Below are 21,392 nucleotides of genomic sequence, written 5' to 3' on the forward strand. Positions count from 1 at the left end.
GAGCACTCCAGGTGAGAAGGCAACGTGGTGTTTGCGTGACCTATGAGTCATAATGTATCTGCAAAGGTCACGGGCTGGGCAGCAGGAATACCCAGCGCTGGCCGATCTCGTTAGTGATGACTACGGCAACCAGGCATCGGGCATCTCTGGTGGCTGTGCGGCACACTTGAGAACCGCTGGCAGCACACTAGTGTGCCACGGCACAGCGGTTGGGAATCACTGGTCTATAGAGTACAGTCCACAAAAGATCCCATCATTGCTCCTCTGTGGGTCATATGGAGCAACACTGTAATGCGTAGTGTAGTGCAGTGGACCCTCTATTGCTCTAGGTCCGCAAACATTTGCTGGGAAAGTATACTCAGCTAAACAGAAACTACTGAGTATGTATCTATAACACAAAATTACACATGTAGAGTACATTGTATAAATACACATATATACATGCTGCATGTATATACAGATACACACAGATGCAACATAAATATACATACACAGACTTCATAAATATACAGATACACATACTTGCTACATTAATATACACATAAATACACATATTGCATAAATACAGAAACGCACATACTACATAAATATACACACACAGGTTACATATATATATATAGATACGCACACATCCTACATAAATAAACACACACGCACAATGCATAATACACATACACACATGCTACATAAATATACAGATAAACACACATATTGAATAAACACAGAAACGCACATACTACATAAATATACACACACAGGTTACATATATATACAGATACGCACACATGCTACATAAATATATACACACAGGTTACATATATACACAGATATGCACACATGCTACATAAATAAACACATACACACAATGCATAATGGCCCTCATTCCGAGTTGTTCGCTCGGTATTTTTCATCGCATCGCAGTGAAAATCCGCTTAGTACGCATGCGCAATGTTCGCACTGCGACTGCGCCAAGTAACTTTACTATGAAGAAAGTATTTTTACTCACGGCTTTTTCTTCGCTCCGGCGATCGTAATGTGATTGACAGGAAATGGGTGTTACTGGGCGGATACACGGCGTTTCAGGGGCGTGTGGCTGAAAACGCTACCGTTTCCGGAAAAAACGCAGGAGTGGCCGGGGAAACGGTGGGAGTGCCTGGGCGAACGCTGGGTGTGTTTGTGACGTCAACCAGGAACGACAAGCACTGAAATGATCGCACAGGCAGAGTAAGTCTGGAGCTACTCTGAAACTGCTAACTCGTTTGTAATCGCAATATTGCGCGTACGTCGGTCGCAATTTTAAGAAGCTAAGATTCACTCCCAGTAGGCGGCGGCTTAGCGTGTGTAACTCTGCTAAATTCGCCTTGCGAGCGAACAACTCGGAATGAGGGCCAATATACACACACACACACACACACACACACACACACACGCTACTTACTGTAAATACACAGATAGACACTGCATAAATGCTGCATAATACACACACAATGCATAATATACACACACACATGCTACATAAATATACAGATAGACACTGCATAAATGCTGCCTAATACACATACACACATGCTACATAAATATACAGATAAACATACATATTGCATAAATACAGATGCGCACAGATTTTACATAAATATACACACACGGGTTACATATATATACACAGATACGCACACATGCTATATAAATGAACACACACACACACACACACAATGCATAATATACACACACATGCTACATAAATATACAGATAGACACTGCATAAATACTGCATAAATAAATACGGATATGCACACATGCTGCCTAAACATACTGACACGCACATATGCTCCAAAAACCTGACAGACACACACACACAGTCCCCCTTCCCCTCTTCTCCCCTTGGGACACTGTGGACCGTTGATGGACCTGGGGATATTTCCCCGTAAGTGTTGTTGGAAAGGAAGTGTGTGCTTATATTGCAGAGTTATGTAGACACACACCAGCAGATGACTCAAACTATGAACAGCCCAGTTACTTAACCAGTGGTGTTGGTTTATTGAAAGATAGTAGGTACAGCTGTACTCACTGTTACATGTACACTGGTGATGAAGCGTAACTTGAGTGGAGCCGGTACGTAAATACTGCACTGGGAAGTGGTGCAGGATGCTGGAATCAATGTTGGTTGCAGGTAGTCGCAGGTCTCTCTGAAGCTGAGTAGTAGAGTTCTGTCTATGACAAGATCACAATACATAGTACCTAGACGGCCCCTGCACATGCTCAGTAGTGATCTCTGGTATCCGGTCTTTAGGTCGACAATACTTAGGTCAACACTCATTAGGTCGACCACTATTGGTCGACATAGTCACTAGGTCAACATGAGTTTTTAAATTTTTTCCCATTTTTGAAAACTTTTTCATATTTTACGATCCACATGGACTACGATTGGGAATAATAACCTGTGGCCCGAAGTGAACCATACAAGGGATATGGTGCACTAATTGGGGTTCCCAGTCACTTTGTGAAGTGATTTTTTAACAAGCGGAATGGTTGGGAGGTACGTAGCAGACACTGCTGGTGCAGGTAACATGACTGAACCAATTCCCAAAAATATTCTATTAAGCAAGTCTGTTTGTACACATCTATAGCAGCTGGACATTCTGTATATGTCAGTGATAGCAATCACACATAGATCTTCAAAGCATCAAGAGGCAAGTCATATTATTTTATGAAAATAATATTTTCAGAGCATAATATCTGTAGTAAATACCACATAAAGGGATGTACTGCAAATGGTAGCACACCCAAGCGTTCTTCGTTTCATCTATAGAGGCCACAGAAATTCTTTTTAAACATCCAGCAGCTGAAGGACATTTAGTAAATCTGATATGATGTTTCCTCCACTGGAACTCATTAACTCCATATCAGATTAGATGCAGACAAGTGTATAGTTCCAGCTTAGGAACGTGCCTGCAGAGTGACTCATTCGTATGGAGCTGTCCCATTGTGTTTGTAACTTACAATTAATATGGCAATGGCTATGAAATCTCTAGGGTTAGATTTTATAAAAAGTTATACTAAAGCGTGTTTAGTACATATTCCTCTATTCCCTCCAAATTTAAGTTCAGACTCTTCCTGTGAAAACATTTCATACAGCTCAACATTGGAGGGAAGATGTATCAAGCCTTGGAGAGAGCTACAATGGAGCACTTGTCCAACACAGCTTCTGTCATTTTAAAGACTGTGCTAGGTAATACCCCTTTTACACCGCACATAAACATGCATAACCCGTGTTGCTGCTCAGTGTAAAAGGGTTGAGTTGGAATAATCTGGGTCGAGTGACCCGGTATTCCAAATCGGGTAGTATGCAGGGTTGAACATGTGTTCAACCCGGCAACTCTGCTGTGTAAACGGTAGCCGGGTCGCATTCATCCGGCTCCCGTTTACAGTGTATAGACGGGCGGCGCTGCCCCCACCGCATCATCGGCGACGTCACCAACCCGGAAATGTGTGAAAGGGGGCTGACACGGGTCACAGCCGGGTAGCAACCGTGTCAAGCTCCCGGCTGTGACCTGCGATATTTAGTCTAAAAGAGGTATTAATGACAACTAGAATCTGATTGGAAGCTTTGGGCTACTTCCATCAGGCTCCCCCTTCCAGCATCTCCTAGGGGACCCAGGCAATACATGCTCATGTAGCCAAAGAATGTTAAACCCGTGTTTACACTTAAGCCAGTGGTTACTAAACTGTTTTGAGCAACAACGCCCTCAGAACTGGTTTTAAGGCACCCTAGGTCAAAAGTTTCTAATTGGGAAATTCCGATTTTTTTTTAATATAAAGTAAATTGTGTTTATATGTCATTGTTAGGTTCAGTTATATGGTGAGGGACAGGATTCATTTCTGCTTGTCCACATTTCTTATTATTGAATGCGACCAGCACTGGTTTTGACTATTACATTGACTATAAATAATTTGAGTTGGTTCTGGGCCACCAACCTGAGGCACCCTTGCAAGTGCCCGAAGACACCTCAGGGTGCCACAGCACCCAGTTTGGGAACCATTAATTTAAGCAATATAGCTTGTCTTTTATGTGACAATGACAGTAGTGGACCAGGCGGCAAATGTATGAAGCAATGAAAAGAGTGGAGAGGCAGTGGAGAAGATGCCCATGGTGACCAATCTGCTTTGAGGTAGCACTTATAAGCTTCAACCTATCATTTTATAGAATGCCTTTGATAAGTGCTACCTCAAAGCTGATGTGTTGTCTTGAATAACTTCTGTGTCCCGCAGGCCACAGCATGGTCATTTAGCAGTACTGTCCTCTGCTGCCAATCAATGTGATGCTCTACAGCAGTAGAAGAGAAGACGACTCTGGAGAGTTTCTTTCACTCTGCTCCACAGGATCTAACCAATATGATGCAGGCTCCTGCAGCAGTCAGTGGCAGACTTCGGCACTGGCACCCGGAAAGCAGCATACCCCTCCACGTGACAGGTTTCTCACCTTCCGCTCAAGGTGACAATATCCCCCGTTGCTTACCAGCAAGTGGGAGCTTCAGTGCAGATGGGGATGGGGGTGGTGGTGGTTAGGTGTCCAGGAGAGAGCAGCTCAGCACACAGTGCAGCCTGCCCTGTCTGTGTAAATTATCGTGCACTCCCTCTCTGATGCTACAGGCAGTGAGCAGCCCAGACTCCGTGCCCCTTACTGCCCTCTACAAGCTCACATCACCACACTTCTCTTCTTCATTGTGTCTCTTTAGCATGGTGGGCTGATCAGCAGGTGGCGCTCACTGGGCTGATAACCCAGTATGTCCTTGTGGAAGCAGATCAACTGATCTTTCAACAATTATATAAATGTGACCCTAGTACTATAAAGAGTTACAATAAAGTGCAAACTATTCCTAGTGTACGTGAGTACACCTGGCCAACAAAGCTGATGCTGATAATGTTGTGACTAGTGCCTCCACCTAAGCTACCATAAGTAAATGACCCTCTCTAGAGTTGGGTCACCTCTACATACTCCGTCTCCACCTAATGGTAATTTACAACACTAGCTCAAATCCAAAGGAGTCAGAGTTAATATGCTGGGTTTTTTTTCAAGAACTCTTCATGAAAGGACATCAGGAGGAACCTGTAAACTACTTCAACAGCACTCTAGCATATAGCCAGCAATACACATAAACACAAATAAAATAGCTACATTTTACTGAGTAAGTACTGTATATGTATGGATAAACACAGAATAACACTAACACATATATAGTATATTCTTGCAGATTTCCTGAAGCTGCTAACTATAATAGCAAATCTACTCTCTAGCTTTTCTCATAGCGTTAGGGACCACTTACACTGATCAAAAAATGTCTTTACATATACATTACAACAGATAAGAGTAACGGTGACAATATTATGTAATATCAGTTCTTATCAGATTGGCCTCGGTGGTGCACATACAAGCTAGTTTTAGACTTGTTAATATGCTTTCAGGTACAATATTATGGAGCTGAGCACTTAGCAACTATCTCTGCAGTGTTGTTACTAAGTAGAGCCAGTCACTTCTCCTGCCTTTTCTGCTTAGTAGACTGTAGCCTTTATACATTGTTGCTATCTGCATATGAAACGTTTGTGTCCATTAGAGCATAGGGTAACATATGATTTAGGGGCCTATTTATCGCCATCTGCATCTTGGATGTGGATGTCATGTGATAAAATCGCCCAAACTCGCGTTGCGATAATTGATTACATCGCAGGGATGTATCAATTATCTCATGCAGGGACAGAGCTTGCGGTCAAGCTGTGTCCCTGCGATGCCTCTTCGCAGCATGTTTTGTAAAAATACTCCGATGTGCGCCGCCCCCGGCTGACATCGCCGATACTACCGCCACCCGTCACGACTACACCTGCGCGCTGCAGACCCCCCTCAGCACCTCACGACTACTCCTGTGCGCCGCCGCATCCCCCCCTCCCCAGCAGGATAATATACTTACCTGTCCAGGGAGCCGGTCCGTGCTGCTTCTGCTTGGCTGCCGAGCGCTGGGTCCTGTGTGCTGCGGTGAACCCCAGTGCTGTAAAGTGCGCTGCCACTTTGCAGCGTCACTTTACTGCACCGGGGGCCATAGTGCAGCACATGGGGGACCTGGCACCTGGCAGCGCTCAGCGGAGCAGCGGACACTGGCTCACTGGACAGGTGAGTATGTTTGTTTTTGTTTTTTTACTTTTTTTTTCTTTTTTTTAAGACTTTGATCAGCTTGTGTGTCCAAGATTATATATAAGTTAGTGGTTCTCATCATAGGAATGATTGGAGCAGAGCATCTCACTTCACTCCTTTGGGCTAACTGTGATAGGCTGAGCCATGGGAATGAAAAAGCAAATCAATTAAGCTGTTTCTATGGAAGCAGCTCCTGATTGGTTAATGGGTCCCTCTAATGGCAGTCACATGGAGTGCCCCCATTCACATAGTAGAAGTGTATGTGAAAACAAACACTTCTACTAGTCCGTTATGGTCGGGGTTAGCTGCGGTTTGTTATATTTAACCCCATGGACAGAAGAAGAAAGGTCACCTATGGATTTCTACTTGACAAGGGGACCGAGGGGCTCAGTGGGACAGTAAGTAAGTATATGTGAGTGTGAATGTGTGTTTTAGTAACATTATACCATGTACGGTGTCCATGTCCTGTGTTTATTGTAATATTTCTTTTGCTGTGGGACCACAGGTACCAGTGGTCCCTTTAATGCCCTGCATGCTGGTACTTGTGGTTCTCCAAGTACCAGCATGTGGGGGAGGGGGGGCTTACTGGGACCTATAGCTCCACAGAAAAAGACAAAATTTATTCTTAATGTTACACTTCATGGCTATCAGCCCGACACCCACCGTCCATGGGTGCTGAGGACAGCCTCGGGTATCATTCCTAGCCCTTGGGTGCCTGGAGGGGTGTGGGAATGCCTTTATTGGGGGGGAGGTCCCCACTCCCCCAGGAAGTTGGTAATGCCACGGCCACAGGGACCAGTAATGCCCAGCTGTGGCATTATCTTCTTGACTAGTGGAGCCCGGTGCTGGTTTTAAAAATACGGGGACCCCTACGTCCTTTTTCCCCCCATATATTTTTGGAACCAGGACTGGTCCGAGAGCCTGGTGCTGGTACTTAAAATACTGGGGACCCCTACTCAAATTTTTGCTGTTATTTTAAGCACCAGGACCAGCTCAAAGAGCCCACACAAAGAGCCCACACAATTGTTTTCTGATTTTTAACTCTTTACTACACTTTTACACAGAGAAGCATGCACGGATCTCACTGATCCATGAATGATTCTCCAAACACACCAGCTAGAAGCAGGTCTATTTGAAAGTTCTATTTCTGTATGAATTCCATCTTTTTTTTTTGGCAGTGTTTGGCTATTTCCGGCAGTGATTGAGAATACGAGTGCCTAGTAAATTCCCGTGTTGTATGAGGTGTATGTGAAAAGACAACCGTGTTTAACCAATGGTGTATTGATTCGTATTTGTATGGGCGGCTGTGAAACTCAATATGAATTGCCCCAACACTGCCATGATTGGTGTTTAGTAAATTACCAAGATGCATTTTCAAATAAAATGGGAAGCTTAGTAAAATTTCCCTTACTGTATTTTAACCGGAAGACCTCCATCATGAGTCCTTATTTCTAGTACCCATTTTACATTTGGTGGCACATTTGGGGACAAATTTGCGCTACTGAGTCACTGCACAAAAGCCAGACGACTCCGGCATGGCCAGGGATTTGAAAGCAACATTATATATGTTATATATAGTCAAAGTGGAGCAAGGGAAGAAGATTTAGCAGTTATTGGTGCCCAGGGTACATATACCACTAGTGTTACGAGCCGCTCATACCCACCTTTGGGGAGGTCATCTCAGAGTACAAAAAACACTAGAACGTATTCTGCGCCACTTCTTTTGGGCAGGAATCCCAGCTGAAGTAAAGAGATTCTGCCAAAGGTGTCCAGTGTGCCAGTAGACCAACCCAAGGCCTCATTTCAGGGCACCACTAGTACCAATGGGGGTCATTCCGAGTTGTTCGCTCGTTGCCGATTTTTGCTATGCTGCGATTAGTTGCAAATTGCGCATGCGCAAGGCACGCAGGGCGCATGCGCTAAGTTATTTTACACAAAACTTAGCTGTTTTGCTGTGGCTTCTGCAGCGCTTTTCAGTCGCACTGATGTTCGGTAAATGATTGACAGGAAAGGGGCGTTTCTGGGCGGCAACTCAGCGTTTTCCCGGCATTTGCAAAAAAACACAGGCGTGTCAGGGAAAAACGCAGGAGTGTCTGGAGAAACGGGGGAGTGGCTGGCCGAACGCAGGGCGTGTTTGTGACGTCAAACCAGGAACTAAACAGACTGAGCTGATCGCAATTCGTGAGTAGGTCCGGAGCTACTCAGAAACTACAAAGAATTATTTTGTAGCAATTTTGCTACTCTTTCGTTCGCAATTCTGCTATGCTAAGATACACTGCCAGAGGGCGGCGGCCTAGAGTGTGCAATGCTGCTAAAAGCTGATAGCGAGCGAACAACTCGGAATGAGGGCCAATGTCTGTTGTTGGGGTGCCATGTGACCGCACTGCAATGAATATCTTGCGTCCACTGGAAAAAAACAAATCAGGGTAACCAACATGTCCTAGTAGTCTTGGATTATGCCACCCGCTATTCAGAAGCGATACCCTTACAGAATATCAAAACGGTCACTATCACAAAAGAATTAATGATCTTCTTATCTTGTCTCGGACTCTTTAAAGAAATCCTTACAGATCAAGGGGCCCCAATTCATGTCACAAGTAATTGCACAGCTGTGTAAGAAAATGGGAAGAGCATGTCTGCATACTTCAGTTTACCACCCACAGACGGATGGTTTAGTGGAAAGATTCAATAGGACCCTAAAGTCTATGATCCGCCGGGCTGTCCTAGATAGTAAATGGGAATGGGATGAAGTGCTTCCTTACCTCATGGTTGCCATTTGTGAAGTACCTCAGTACTCAACCGGGTTCAGCCCTTTCAAGCTTCTGTTTGGAAGACAGCCTATGGGCGTTTTGGACATTTTAAAAGAAGAAAATCTTATAGAGGCTCAAAGTCAGCAGAAACAAGCCTATGATTTTTTTGCGCAAGTTCAGAAATTTTGTCTAGAGGATAAAGACTTACTCAGTACCAACGCAAGAGAGCAAGTTGTTTGCCCATTGGTAAGGGCCCTACGTGAAATCTTGTAAATTACTGGATGATGCAGCCAGGAAGAAGACATACGGAGCAAATATACCAATTAAACTTGCACAAACCTTGAAAAGAGGTTGGATTCCTGTGCACCTGGCTAGGGCACTTGGTTCTCCTTCGATCTCTTTATGGGATACGTTTTCTGGAAGGCACGGGAAAACCCGGTGTCCACAAGAAAAGGATGGTTGCTTCACTGTCAGAACTCACCACTTTCATGCGGTATCAAGAAGAGATGCCTGGAAACCTTTTTAAAAAGGCTGAATGGTGTCAACCGACACAAAGTAAGACGTGCGGTCCCCCAAGCATGGAAAAACAATAGGGATGATATGTGGTGAGAGGGCTTGTGTCTCACTACAATTGCCCACATCCTTGGTCTGATCATTTATCTGCATTCTGCAATTCATTAAAATCACTCCTGACTCCTTTAGAATACTTGGGCAATGGCAATGTCTCTTATAACACTTGTCACAGCACCTACTGATGCCTCTCCAAACAGAGACAGGCAAATAGTGAGATTACCTATCTAGATATAAAGTAAGATAGCCAACAGTCACCCCTGTCTTGCATGAAGAAATCCCTCTGTGACCATATACCCAGGACTGGGGTCAGTTCTTGTCCCAGGGGCTAGCTTGTGAATGCCCAGCTCTTCAGGTATTGACTTGGCTCTCCCAAGGTGTCAGTGTCATCACCACATGGCTGTCTCTATTTCTGAAGTCCAGCCACAAAGGTAGGTACAGTACTTTCCTGTTGTTCAGCTCCTCAGCGATTGTTCTCCTGCAGCCATGTGCCTAGAGAGGACTGACTCTAGTAACACAGTCGGCCTCCTGGATCCACTTCCTCTCCACAACTCTGGAAACCCTGTTTGGCGCCAATTCAGCCCCTTATTAGCTTCTGGTGTGCAGTTTCCCACCAGGTCCAGCTCTGCATGCAGTCCGCCTTTGCTGACATAACTTCTATCTAAACTGCTCCCAGACAGAGCTATTGGTCCTCTTTAATCTAAGGGGCGGACAACCTGGGGAAGCCAACATAGGCGGTCACCATCACGGGTGGGTCTATGGGCATACAGCCCCTGCGGACCACTTGACATTGGATGCCATGTGGACTAGGGGGCTACTTATGTACACAAAACAGAAAGACTTATTATTGGCACAACAGTGTACTACATATCTGTGTGTATCTAGCAAATAAAAACATGGGGATTGTGATCAAAACATTTAAGCTTGCAGACCGTTGCCAATGCAGCATGCTGCATGCAAAGTAGAAAACCATGTGACTTCCTACTGAACTCACTTGGGTTGTTTTCCAATTCTCTCTATGCGTGCTGTGGCTTTGTAGCGGGAGCTGGTGACAGCTTGATCCTCTTTTCACCAAGAAGTTCACTGCTTTCATAATTTCCAGAGTTAGCATCCAAGGATGCTACATACGGTTGGAAAAGTCTTCAGGTTATTCTGAGTGTAAACTCCCCTAGGGGCGGTTTTTAAATGTCCATGGTCCAGTAATGGGTGATGCGGCTGCTGTCGGGAATGGAGGTACCGCAGCAGGTATTGGAGATATCTGCTGCGGTCCCTATGTGATGCATATAGGTGATTCAAATTATTTGCAGATACCCATTAAAAAGGAGTGTTTTGGGGGAATAATCCGCAAATATTTTTTGATAAATGAGCCCCTAAAAGTCTTAAGGGGGGTACTCACGGAGCGATCGCTGCTTAAAATTCAAGCAATCTGACTAGATTGCTTAGATTTTAAGCAGCGATCACTCCGTGTGTACCCCTCACAGCGATAGCGATGCGCAGCCCCATGCATCACTATCGCTGGTGCTAGATTGGCCACATCTCTCCTGCATCGGCCAGTGAGTACTGGCCTTTAAATAAACAATCCATTCTGTCTTATCTGCACTGCAAAGTTCAATGGAATCCACAAACAACTCTTATCTTGTTTTACAGTGTGCACTTTGTTTGCTCCACTTTTCATTTGACATCATTTGGCAATTCTACCACATTTATTGCTATTTTTATCATGAGCTGGGCAAATTTAAGGACTGTGGCTTTTTCTACATCTACTACACTTTTTTTTCTATTGTGTCTTATACTGCTTAATTTTATAGAATAGTGTTTTGTTTGTCTTTATTTCCTCAAACACGTATACAGAACCATCGGTTTCTTTGTGCTTGAAATAAGGTAGTTTATGCAGCTCTACACATATTCTCTGCCTCGTGTAGCGTATTCTTGCTCTCCCAGCAATCTCCCTGAATCCATTATCAGGTATTCCACATACAGGGGGTTATTCAGGCCGCATTGCTAAACATGGCAAACGCAATAACCCTATTGATGGTGCTAGCGCGCGTGCACAGGACCCAACCTGCGCGTTCACCTCTGGCTGATTGACAGGCAGAGGCGTTCGCGGGAAAGTCGAGGGGCGGAAACAGCGTTGCGGGGTCGGCGCAGGCAAAACGGGGGCAGGTCAGTGGCATTTTCAGGGTGGCTGTGTGACGCATTCATTGGGCAGGCCATTTAGCATGCGGCCCCCAGCATTTGATAGAAAGGATTGTAAATTCTGCTTTTTAGCAGCATCTCCAATCCTTACTGAACCCCCACAATACGATCTCTAATCAGTGAATCCTTTACATCACCAAACTCACAGGTTTTGCAGTGTGACTGCAGTTCTGTAAAATAAATATCAAACCCATCTCTTTTCTTCTGATCACAAGTGAAAAACTTATATTTTTCATATGTCACATTCTTTCTTGGTACAAAGAACACTTTAAATGTTGCATTATAGAGTATAAGACCATATTCTTGGCAGTTTGGGGCTGTGGCCCAGTTGCACTCAACACCGTGCTGGATTCAACAAGACTGCAAACTTGCAGTTTACTCCATTATTTATTAACGTTATTAACATTACCACAGTTTATATAGTGCTGCTGCCTTTATTTGAATACCACCACAGGGATCCGGTCAGGATCCCGGCGTTCGGGATCCCAACAGTCGAAATACAGACGCTGGAATCCGGACACTGTCAGAATGTCGGCACCGGGATCACGATTGAGGGTTTACCGGGGCTATGGTAAGGTACGCTGTGGGCGGGAGGGAGGTTAGGTTTAGGCTGTGGGGGAGGGTTAGGTTTAGGCTCTGGGAAAGGTAGGGTTAGGCTGCGAGGAGGGGGGGTTAGGTTTTTGCACCCCCTGGGAAGGTTAAGGTTAGGCTGCGGGGGGCAAAAGGTTAGTTTTAGGCTGCGGGAAGGGGGTGGGGTTAGTCTGTGGAGGGCAAAAAGGTTAGGTTTAGGCTGTGGGAAGGGAAAGGGGGTAGGTTTAGGCACCACCGGGGAGGGTTAGGCTGTAGGGGGGCAAAAAGGTTAGGTTTAGGCTGCGTAAAGGGAGGGTTAAGGTTAGGGAGGCATTGGCGGAAGGTAAGTATTCTTACCTAACCTCTGTCGGGATTCTCACCATCGGGATGCCGCAGTCAGTCTTCTGACCGCCGGCATCCCGACTACCTGCATATCATACCCAACCCCCGCCATGTTATGCCTTTGTATTCAGTGACTCTATTTTATTATATTTTTAATACTCTTCCACCTTGATGGTATACTTCTGCTAGTTGCACACTCTGCCATCAGATGTAACCTATGCAGTGCACCCCAGATGGCTGCCTTGGATGGTTCTTTCTTGGATGGGGTGAACAACACATGGATCTACACATTCAGTGTATATTATATTCAGGGGCACTGACAGCTCTGACGGGACCCTGTACTGAGAGGAGTCGTGGCCAATGGGGGAGGTGTGGCCAGATCCCGGACATGTTGCATCAATTTCTATACTCACCTCTCCTGAGTCCCGCATCTGCTGTGGCAGCTGTGCAAAATCACACGGAAAATGGTGGTTGACATTTTTCTGTCATTTTGCGCATGAACAGTAGGGGAAGATGTTCCCGGAGTCCTGCACATGCACATGAGACTCTAGCACAGTGCAAGAGTCTACTAGCACCATTGCTGATGCCCACAGAGAGACTACGTTGACTGCTTGAGAGAGAAGAGGGGCCCTGATGGATACTGCAGTGCACACGGGTCCCCTCCTCTCTTAATACACCTTTTCCTGTATGACCAGAACTTTGTCTAATGGACAACCTCCGTCTTTACACACTTTACATGAGCTGAGCACACAGGAAAGGAAAATTGTCCACTACGGTAGTTTATACGTGAAATAAATTTCTTCTATTTTAAATTATATGGTATATAAAATATAAATGTGTCTTGGCACTCATCAGTTCCTATAACAGACAATGACTAATTTAATAAAACAAAATAAAATACATTTAACTAAGTTATTGGCACTAAAAAGTCATATAATAAATACAAACATCTAAAATAGAAAATCAATTAAAAGAAACAATAAAACATAAAATAATAAAAACAGAATCAGTCTCACTTAATTGGAATCTTTAAACGTTTCACGGCTCTACCGCTTCCTCAATACTTACCACACTTGCAATAAGGTAATGTATATACTAAACCTTTGTTTAAATCGTGTCCAGTCTTCAGACAAGTTACCAGACATTTGCATACAGGGGAATCCGCATTGGCAGGTGATAAAGCTGCCAGGAGCAGTGAAACGCGTCAGCTGATATGGGCCAGGATAGTGGGAATCTCCAGAAGGAGTTCCTATTGCTAAGAGCACAGTGTGCTTTATTCCAGCATACCAACTGTGGACTAGAATTCTGTGCACATGGCATTGGATACCGCTGCCATACGGACCATTGCCAAATTGGATTCCATTCATTGACCACATACAGTAGCTGGTAATTGCTTCCATAGCTGGACTGTTGCCCACAATGGTCTATCAGCCTTAATACTGAACTGTCCCTAAATTAAATTCTCCTGTACTGGACTCATCCATATGCCCAGAGACTTGCCCATCAATTTCAGATTTTATTCCCCAACTCATAGGGTAATGTTTGCTTATTTTAATTGTTTTTTTTATGTTTGCATATTTATATTGTCTTTATTGCTTGATATTTATATATTTACATCAATTATATAATAGCACTGTGTATCTATATTGGGGCAGCATGTATGTGTGTGTGGCTACAGGTCAGTGTGTGTGTGTGAGAGGTTACGGAGCAGTGTAGGTATTATTTATTTATTAACAGTTTCTTATATAGCGCAGCAAATTCCGTTGCGCTTTACAATTTCAAATAACAATAACAAACTGGGTGAGAAGGCCCTGCTCGCAAGCTTACAATCTATAGGTATGAGTTTATGGGGCAGAGTGTATGTGTGTGTGTGTGTGTGTGTGTGTGTGTGTGTGTGTGTGTGTGTGTGTGTGTGTGTGTGTGAGACTACATGTCACTGTTGGTATGCAGCTATGGCGGCAGCATGTATGTGTGTGTGGGACTATGGGGTAAACGTGTGTGTATAAGGCAATGGGGTAGTGTGTATGAGGCTATAGGGACAGCATGTATGTGTGTGTGTGTATATATGTGAGGCAACAGGGCAGTGTGGGTATGATACTATGGGGTCAGTGTGTATGTATGTGTGTGAGGCTACGGAGCAGTATGATTATGAGGTTATGGGGGCAGTGTGTGTGTGTGTGTTTGTGAAGCTACGAGGCAGTGTGGGTATGAGGTTATGGGGCAGAGTGTGTGTGGGTGAGGCTACAGGGCAGTGTGAGTATGAAACTATAGAGTCAACATGTATGTGTATATATGTGTGTGTGTGTGTGTGTGTGTGTGTGTGTAGGGGGGCTATGGGGACAACATGTGTATGTAAGGCTATGGAGCAGTGTGTGTATGAGGCTATAGGTAAGTGTGTATTTGTGTGTATATGTGTGAGAGTACAGGGCAGTGTGGGTATGAGGTTATGGGGCAGAGTGTGTGAGAGTACAGGGCAGTGTGGGTATGAGGTTATGGGGCAGAGTGTGTGAGAGTACTGGGCAGTGTGGGTATGTGGTTATGGGGCAGAGTGTGTGAGAGTACAGGGCAGTGTGGGTATGAGGTTATGGGGCAGAGTGTGTGAGAGTACAGGGCAGTGTGGGTATGAGGTTATGGAGCAGAGTGTGTGAGAGTACTGGGCAGTGTGGGGATGAGGTTATGGGGCAGAGTGTGTGAGAGTACAGGGCAGTGTGGGTATGAGGTTATGGGGCAGAGTGTGTGAGAGTACAGGGCAGTGTGGGTATGAGGTTATGGAGCAGAGTGTGTGAGAGTACAGGGCAGTGTGGGTATGAGGTTATGGGGCAGAGTGTGTGAGAGTACAGGGCAGTGTGGGTATGAGGTTATGGAGCAGAGTGTGTGAGAGTACAGGGCAGTGTGGGTATGAGGTTATGTAGCAGAGTGTGTGAGAGTACAGGGCAGTGTGGGTATGAGGTTATGGGGCAGAGTGTGTGAGAGTACAGGGCAGTGTGGGTATGAGGTTATGGAGCAGAGTGTGTGAGAGTACAGGGCAGTGTGGGTATGAGGATATGGTGTGTGTGTGTGTGTGTGTGTGTGTGTGTGTGTGTGTGTGTGTGTGTGTGTGAGAGAGAGTACTGGGCAGTGTGGGTATGAGGTTATGGGGCAGAGTGTGTGAGAGTACAGGGCAGTGTGGGTATGAGGTTATGGGGCAGTGTGTGTGAGAGTACAGGGCAGTGTGGGTATGAGGTTATGGGGCAGAGTGTGTGAGAGTACAGGGCAGTGTGGGTATGAGGTTATGGGGCAGAGTGTGTGAGAGTACTGGGTAGTGTGGGTATGAGGTTATGGGGCAGAGTGTGTGAGAGTACAGGGCAGTGTGGGTATGAGGTTATGGGGCAGAGTGTGTGAGAGTACAGGGCAGTGTGGGTATGAGGTTATGGGGCAGAGTGTGTGAGAGTACAGGGCAGTGTGGGTATGAGGTTATGGGGCAGAGTGTGTGAGAGTACTGGGTAGTGTGGGTATGAGGTTATGGAGCAGAGTGTGTGAGAGTACAGGGCAGTGTGGGTATGAGGTTATGGAGCAGAGTGTGTGAGAGTACAGGGCAGTGTGGGTATGAGGTTATGGAGCAGAGTGTGTGAGAGTACAGGGCAGTGTGGGTATGAGGTTATGGGGCAGAGTGTGTGAGAGTACAGGGCAGTGTGGGTATGAGGTTATGGAGCAGAGTGTGTGAGAGTACAGGGCAGTGTGGGTATGAGGTTATGGGGCAGAGTGTGTGAGAGTACAGGGCAGTGTGGGTATGAGGTTATGGAGCAGAGTGTGTGAGAGTACTGGGCAGTGTGGGTATGAGGTTATGGGGCAGAGTGTGTGAGAGTACAGGGCAGTGTGGGTATGAGGTTATGGGGCAGAGTGTGTGAGAGTACAGGGCAGTGTGGGTATGAGGTTATGGGGCAGAGTGTGTGAGAGTACTGGGCAGTGTGGGTATGAGGTTATGGAGCAGAGTGTGTGAGAGTACAGGGCAGTGTGGGTATGAGGTTATGGGACAGAGTGTGTGAGAGTACAGGGCAGTGTGGGTATGAGGTTATGGAGCAGAGTGTGTGAGAGTACAGGGCAGTGTGGGTATGAGGTTATGGAGCAGAGTGTGTGAGAGTACAGGGCAGTGTGGGTATGAGGTTATGGGGCAGAGTGTGAGAGAGTACAGAGCAGTGTGGGTATGAGGTTATGGGGCAGAGTGTGTGAGAGTACTGGGCAGTGTGGGTATGAGGTTATGGAGCAGAGTGTGTGAGAGTACAGGGCAGTGTGGGTATGAGGTTATGGAGCAGAGTGTGTGAGAGTACAGGGCAGTGTGGGTATGAGGTTATGGGGCAGAGTGTGTGAGAGTACTGGGCAGTGTGGGTATGAGGTTATGGAGCAGAGTGTGTGAGAGTACAGGGCAGTGTGGGTATGAGGTTATGGGGCAGAGTGTGTGAGAGTACAGGGCAGTGTGGGTATGAGGTTATGGAGCAGAGTGTGTGAGAGTACAGGGCAGTGTGGGTATGAGGTTATGGGGCAGAGTGTGTGAGAGTACAGGGCAGTGTGGGTATGAGGTTATGGGGCAGAGTGTGTGAGAGTACAGGGCAGTGTGGGTATGAGGTTATGGAGCAGAGTGTGTGAGAGTACAGGGCAGTGTGGGTATGAGGTTATGGGGCAGAGTGTGTGAGAGTACAGGGCAGTGTGGGTATGAGGTTATGGGGCAGAGTGTGTGAGAGTACAGGGCAGTGTGGGTATGAGGTTATGGGGGCAGTGTGTGTGTGTGTGTGTGTGTGTGTGTGTAAGCAGTGAGTATGTGAAGGTGAGGGGAGCATCAATGGCAGTTCTTGCCCTGGGCTCCACTTGGTTTAGAACTGGCCCCTATGAAATAATATTGTGGAAGGCATGATACTAGTTTCTGTTATGCATGATGATACTTTCATAAATAATCAGAGCTAATAATAGGTTTTCTTTTCCCTGAGAATCATTCCACACCCTGATCTGTGGTAGAAGGTATTTAGGTATTGCCTTTGGTAAACTGGCAAGCATAAATCTTTTCATTGTTTTAGACAGCGATGGGAGTTTATCTGGGACAAGAGTATTTACAATAGTAAGTCTCGCCTGCTGGCATTTAACAACTGTTGTTGAAATGTGGTAAAACTGGTCAGGCACATCATTTATTTACTGATAAAGGTTGAATATCCCATATTCAAATATTCCGAATACAGAATATTCCGAAATACGGATTTTTTTTGAGTGAGAGTGAGATAGTGAAACCTTTGTTTTCTGATGGCTCAATGTAACCAAACTTTGTTTAATACAAAAAATTATTAAAAACATTGTATTAAATGACCTTTAGGCTGTGTGTATAAGGTGTATATGAAACATAAATGAATTGTGTGAATGTACACAAACTTTGGGGGTAATTCCAAGTTGATCGCAGCAGGAATTTAGTTAGCAATTGGGCAAAACCATGGAGGTCATTCCGAGTTGTTCGCTCGCAAGCGGATTTTAGCAGATTTGCTCATGCTAAGCCGCCGCCTACTGGCAGTGAATCTTAGCATCTTAAAATTGCGAACGATGTATTCGCAATATTGCGATTACACACCTCGTAGCAGTTTCTGAGTAGCTTCAGACTTACTCGGCATCTGCGATCAGTTCAGTGCTTGTCGTTCCTGGTTTGACGTCACAAACACACCCAGCGTTCGCCCAGACACTCCTCCGTTTCTCCGGCCACTCCTGCGTTTTTTCCGGAAACGGTAGCGTTTTTTCCCACACGCCCATAAAACGGCCTGTTTCCGCCCAGTAACACCCATTTCCTGTCAATCACATTACGATCACCAGAACGATGAAAAAGCCGTGAGTAAAATTACTAAGTGCATAGCAAATTTACTTGGCGCAGTCGCAGTGCGAACATTGCGCATGCGCATTAAGCGGAAAATCGCTGCGATGCGAAGATTTTTACAGAGCGAACAACTCGGAATGAGGGCCTATGTGCACTGCAGGGGAGGCAGATTTAACATGTGCAGAGAGAGTTAGATTTGGGTGGGTTATTTTATTTCTGTGCAGGGTAAATACTGGCTGCTTTATTTTTACACTGCAATTTAGATTGCAGATTGAACACACCCCACCCAAATCTAACTCCCTCTGCACATGTTATATCTGCCCCCCCTGCAGTGCACATGGTTTTGCCCAACTGCTAACTAAGGCCCTCATTCCGAGTTGTTCGCTCGGTAAAAATCTTCGCATCGCAGCGATTTTCCGCTTAATGCGCATGCGCAATGTTCGCACTGCGACTGCGCCAAGTAAATTTGCTATGTACTTAGTAATTTTACTCACGGCTTTTTCATCGTTTTGGTGATCGTAATGTGATTGACAGGAAATGGGTGTTACTGGGCGGAAACAGGCCGTTTTATGGGCGTGTGGGAAAAAACGCTACCGTTTCCGGAAAAAACGCAGGAGTGGCCGGAGAAACGGAGGAGTGTCTGGGCGAACGCTGGGTGTGTTTGTGACGTCAAACCAGGAACGACAAGCAGTGAAATGATCGCAGATGCCGAGTAAGTCTGGAGCTACTCAGAAACTGCTACGAGGTGTGTAATCGCAATATTGCGAATACATCGTTCGCAATTTTAAGATGCTAAGATTCACTCCCAGTAGGCGGCGGCTTAGCATGAGCAAATCTGCTAAAATCCGCTTGCGAGCGAACAACTCGGAATGACCTCCTAAATTCCTGCTGCGATCAACTTGGAATTACCCCCTTTGTTTAATGCACAAAGTTATTAAAACTATTGGCTAGAATTACCTTCAGGCTGTGTGTATAAGGTTTATATGAAACATAAATGCATTCTGTGCTTAGACTTGGGTCCCATCGCCATGATATCATTATGGTATGCAATTATTCCAAAGGGGGTAATTCTGAGTTGATCGCAGCAGGATTTTTGTTAGCAGTTGGGCAAAACCATGTGCACTGCAGGGGAGGCAGATATAACATGTGCAGAGAGAGTTAGATTTGGGTGGGTTATTTTGTTTCTGTGCAGGGTAAATACTGGCTGCTTTATGTTTACACTGCAATTTGGATTGCAGATTGAACACACCACAACCAAATCTATCTCTCTCTGCACATGTTATATCTGCCCCCCCTGCAGTGTACATGGTTTTGCCCAACTGCTAACAATATTCCTGCTGCGATCAACTCAGAATTATCCCCCAAATACGTAAAAATCTGATATCCAAAATACTTCTGGTCCCAAGCATTTTGGATATGGGATACTCAACCTGTATATGTCCAGAGATAGCAGGGTGAAGAGCTAGAGGGCCTAATTCAGACCTGGTCGCAGGCAGGCTATATTTTGCACTGTTGCGACCAGGTAATTGCCGCCTATGGGAGAGGGGTAATGCCTTTGCAGTGGTGCGTTCGCTTGTGCAGAGAGCTGCACAAGCAAAAATGTTTGTGCAGTCTCTGCACAGCTCAAGACTTACTCAGCCGCTGCGATAATCCTTGCTGTAGCTGACGTCAGGAACCCTCCCTGGAAACGGCCGAGCCACAAGAGTGACCCCAATTAACTTTGCAGTTAACTGCAGACCGCCAAGTTCCCATCATATGCTACAATGGAGGACGGCGATCCTCCATTCTAGCCGTTGCGCTCCGCCCGAGTGATAGGCCATGAGCACACAGCCAATCAGGAGAGCGCCATGACGTGGCACTCCCTGATTGGCTGGCGGGCTCTCCAGTGGCAGTAGTCACTGGGGGTCCCGGCATTCGGAAAAAGGGGTTTTATGTGTAAACATGGAATCCCTTTAGTGCGTGGGTTCGGGTTTTTTGCGTTTTTTTTTTAACCCCCTGGATGCTACCTGGACTGAAGAGGACCGAACTTCACCGGATAATAGGTGAGTATTTTGGGCATTTTTTGACAGGTCCACCATGGATTCTACTGGACAAGGGGACTGAGGCTCTCCGTGGGCCACTAGGTAAGTATGTGTGTGTACGTGTGCATGTTTGTTAATTACAGCTTTACTTTCATGGAGTGTGTGTTGTGTTTTTATTTGGGTATTTTTTTGTTGTAGAACTATAGGTACCAGCGGGCCCGTTATTTGCCCGCATGGTGGTACTTGTGGTTCACCAAGTAACAGCTTGCGGGGGAGGCTTGCTGGGACTTGTAGTTCTATGACAAAACAATACTCTTTGTTTTACACAAAGGATATCAGCCCCCCATCCACTGCCCAGGGATGGGGGGGGGACAGCCTCGGGCTTCGCCCCTGGCCCTTGGGTGCCTGGAGGGGGGGACCCCTTGATTTAAGGGATCCCCACTCCTCCAGGGATCCCCGGCCAGGTGTGACTAGTTGGGGGGTAATGCCACGGCCGCAGGGACCAGTATAAAAGTGTCCCCCGGCTGTGGCATTTTCTCTCTGGCTAGTGGAGCCCGGTGCTGGTTTAAAAAATACGGGGGATCCCTATGTCTTTTGTCCCCCATACTTTTTTAACCAGGACCGGACGCAGAGCCCGGTGCTGGTTGTTTAAATATGGGTGGACCCTACGCATTTTTCCCCCTGTATTATACAACCAGGGCCGGCTCAAAGAGCCCGAGGTTGATTATGCTTAGGAGGCGGGACCCCATGCAATTGTTTTTTAAACTTTTAACTATATAAACACTACTCATCATGTACACAATGAAGCCCTGCATGGATCTCACTGATTCGGCCGGGCTTCATTACGTTATGTCCGGCAGTGTTTTACTCATCACTCCCATAAAACACTGCCCGACAATACGAATCCCATCGACATCAAAAAACACGAAAAACTA

The sequence above is a fragment of the Pseudophryne corroboree genome, chromosome 4 (assembly GCF_028390025.1).
Source record: "Pseudophryne corroboree isolate aPseCor3 chromosome 4, aPseCor3.hap2, whole genome shotgun sequence".
Taxonomy (NCBI): domain Eukaryota; kingdom Metazoa; phylum Chordata; class Amphibia; order Anura; family Myobatrachidae; genus Pseudophryne; species Pseudophryne corroboree.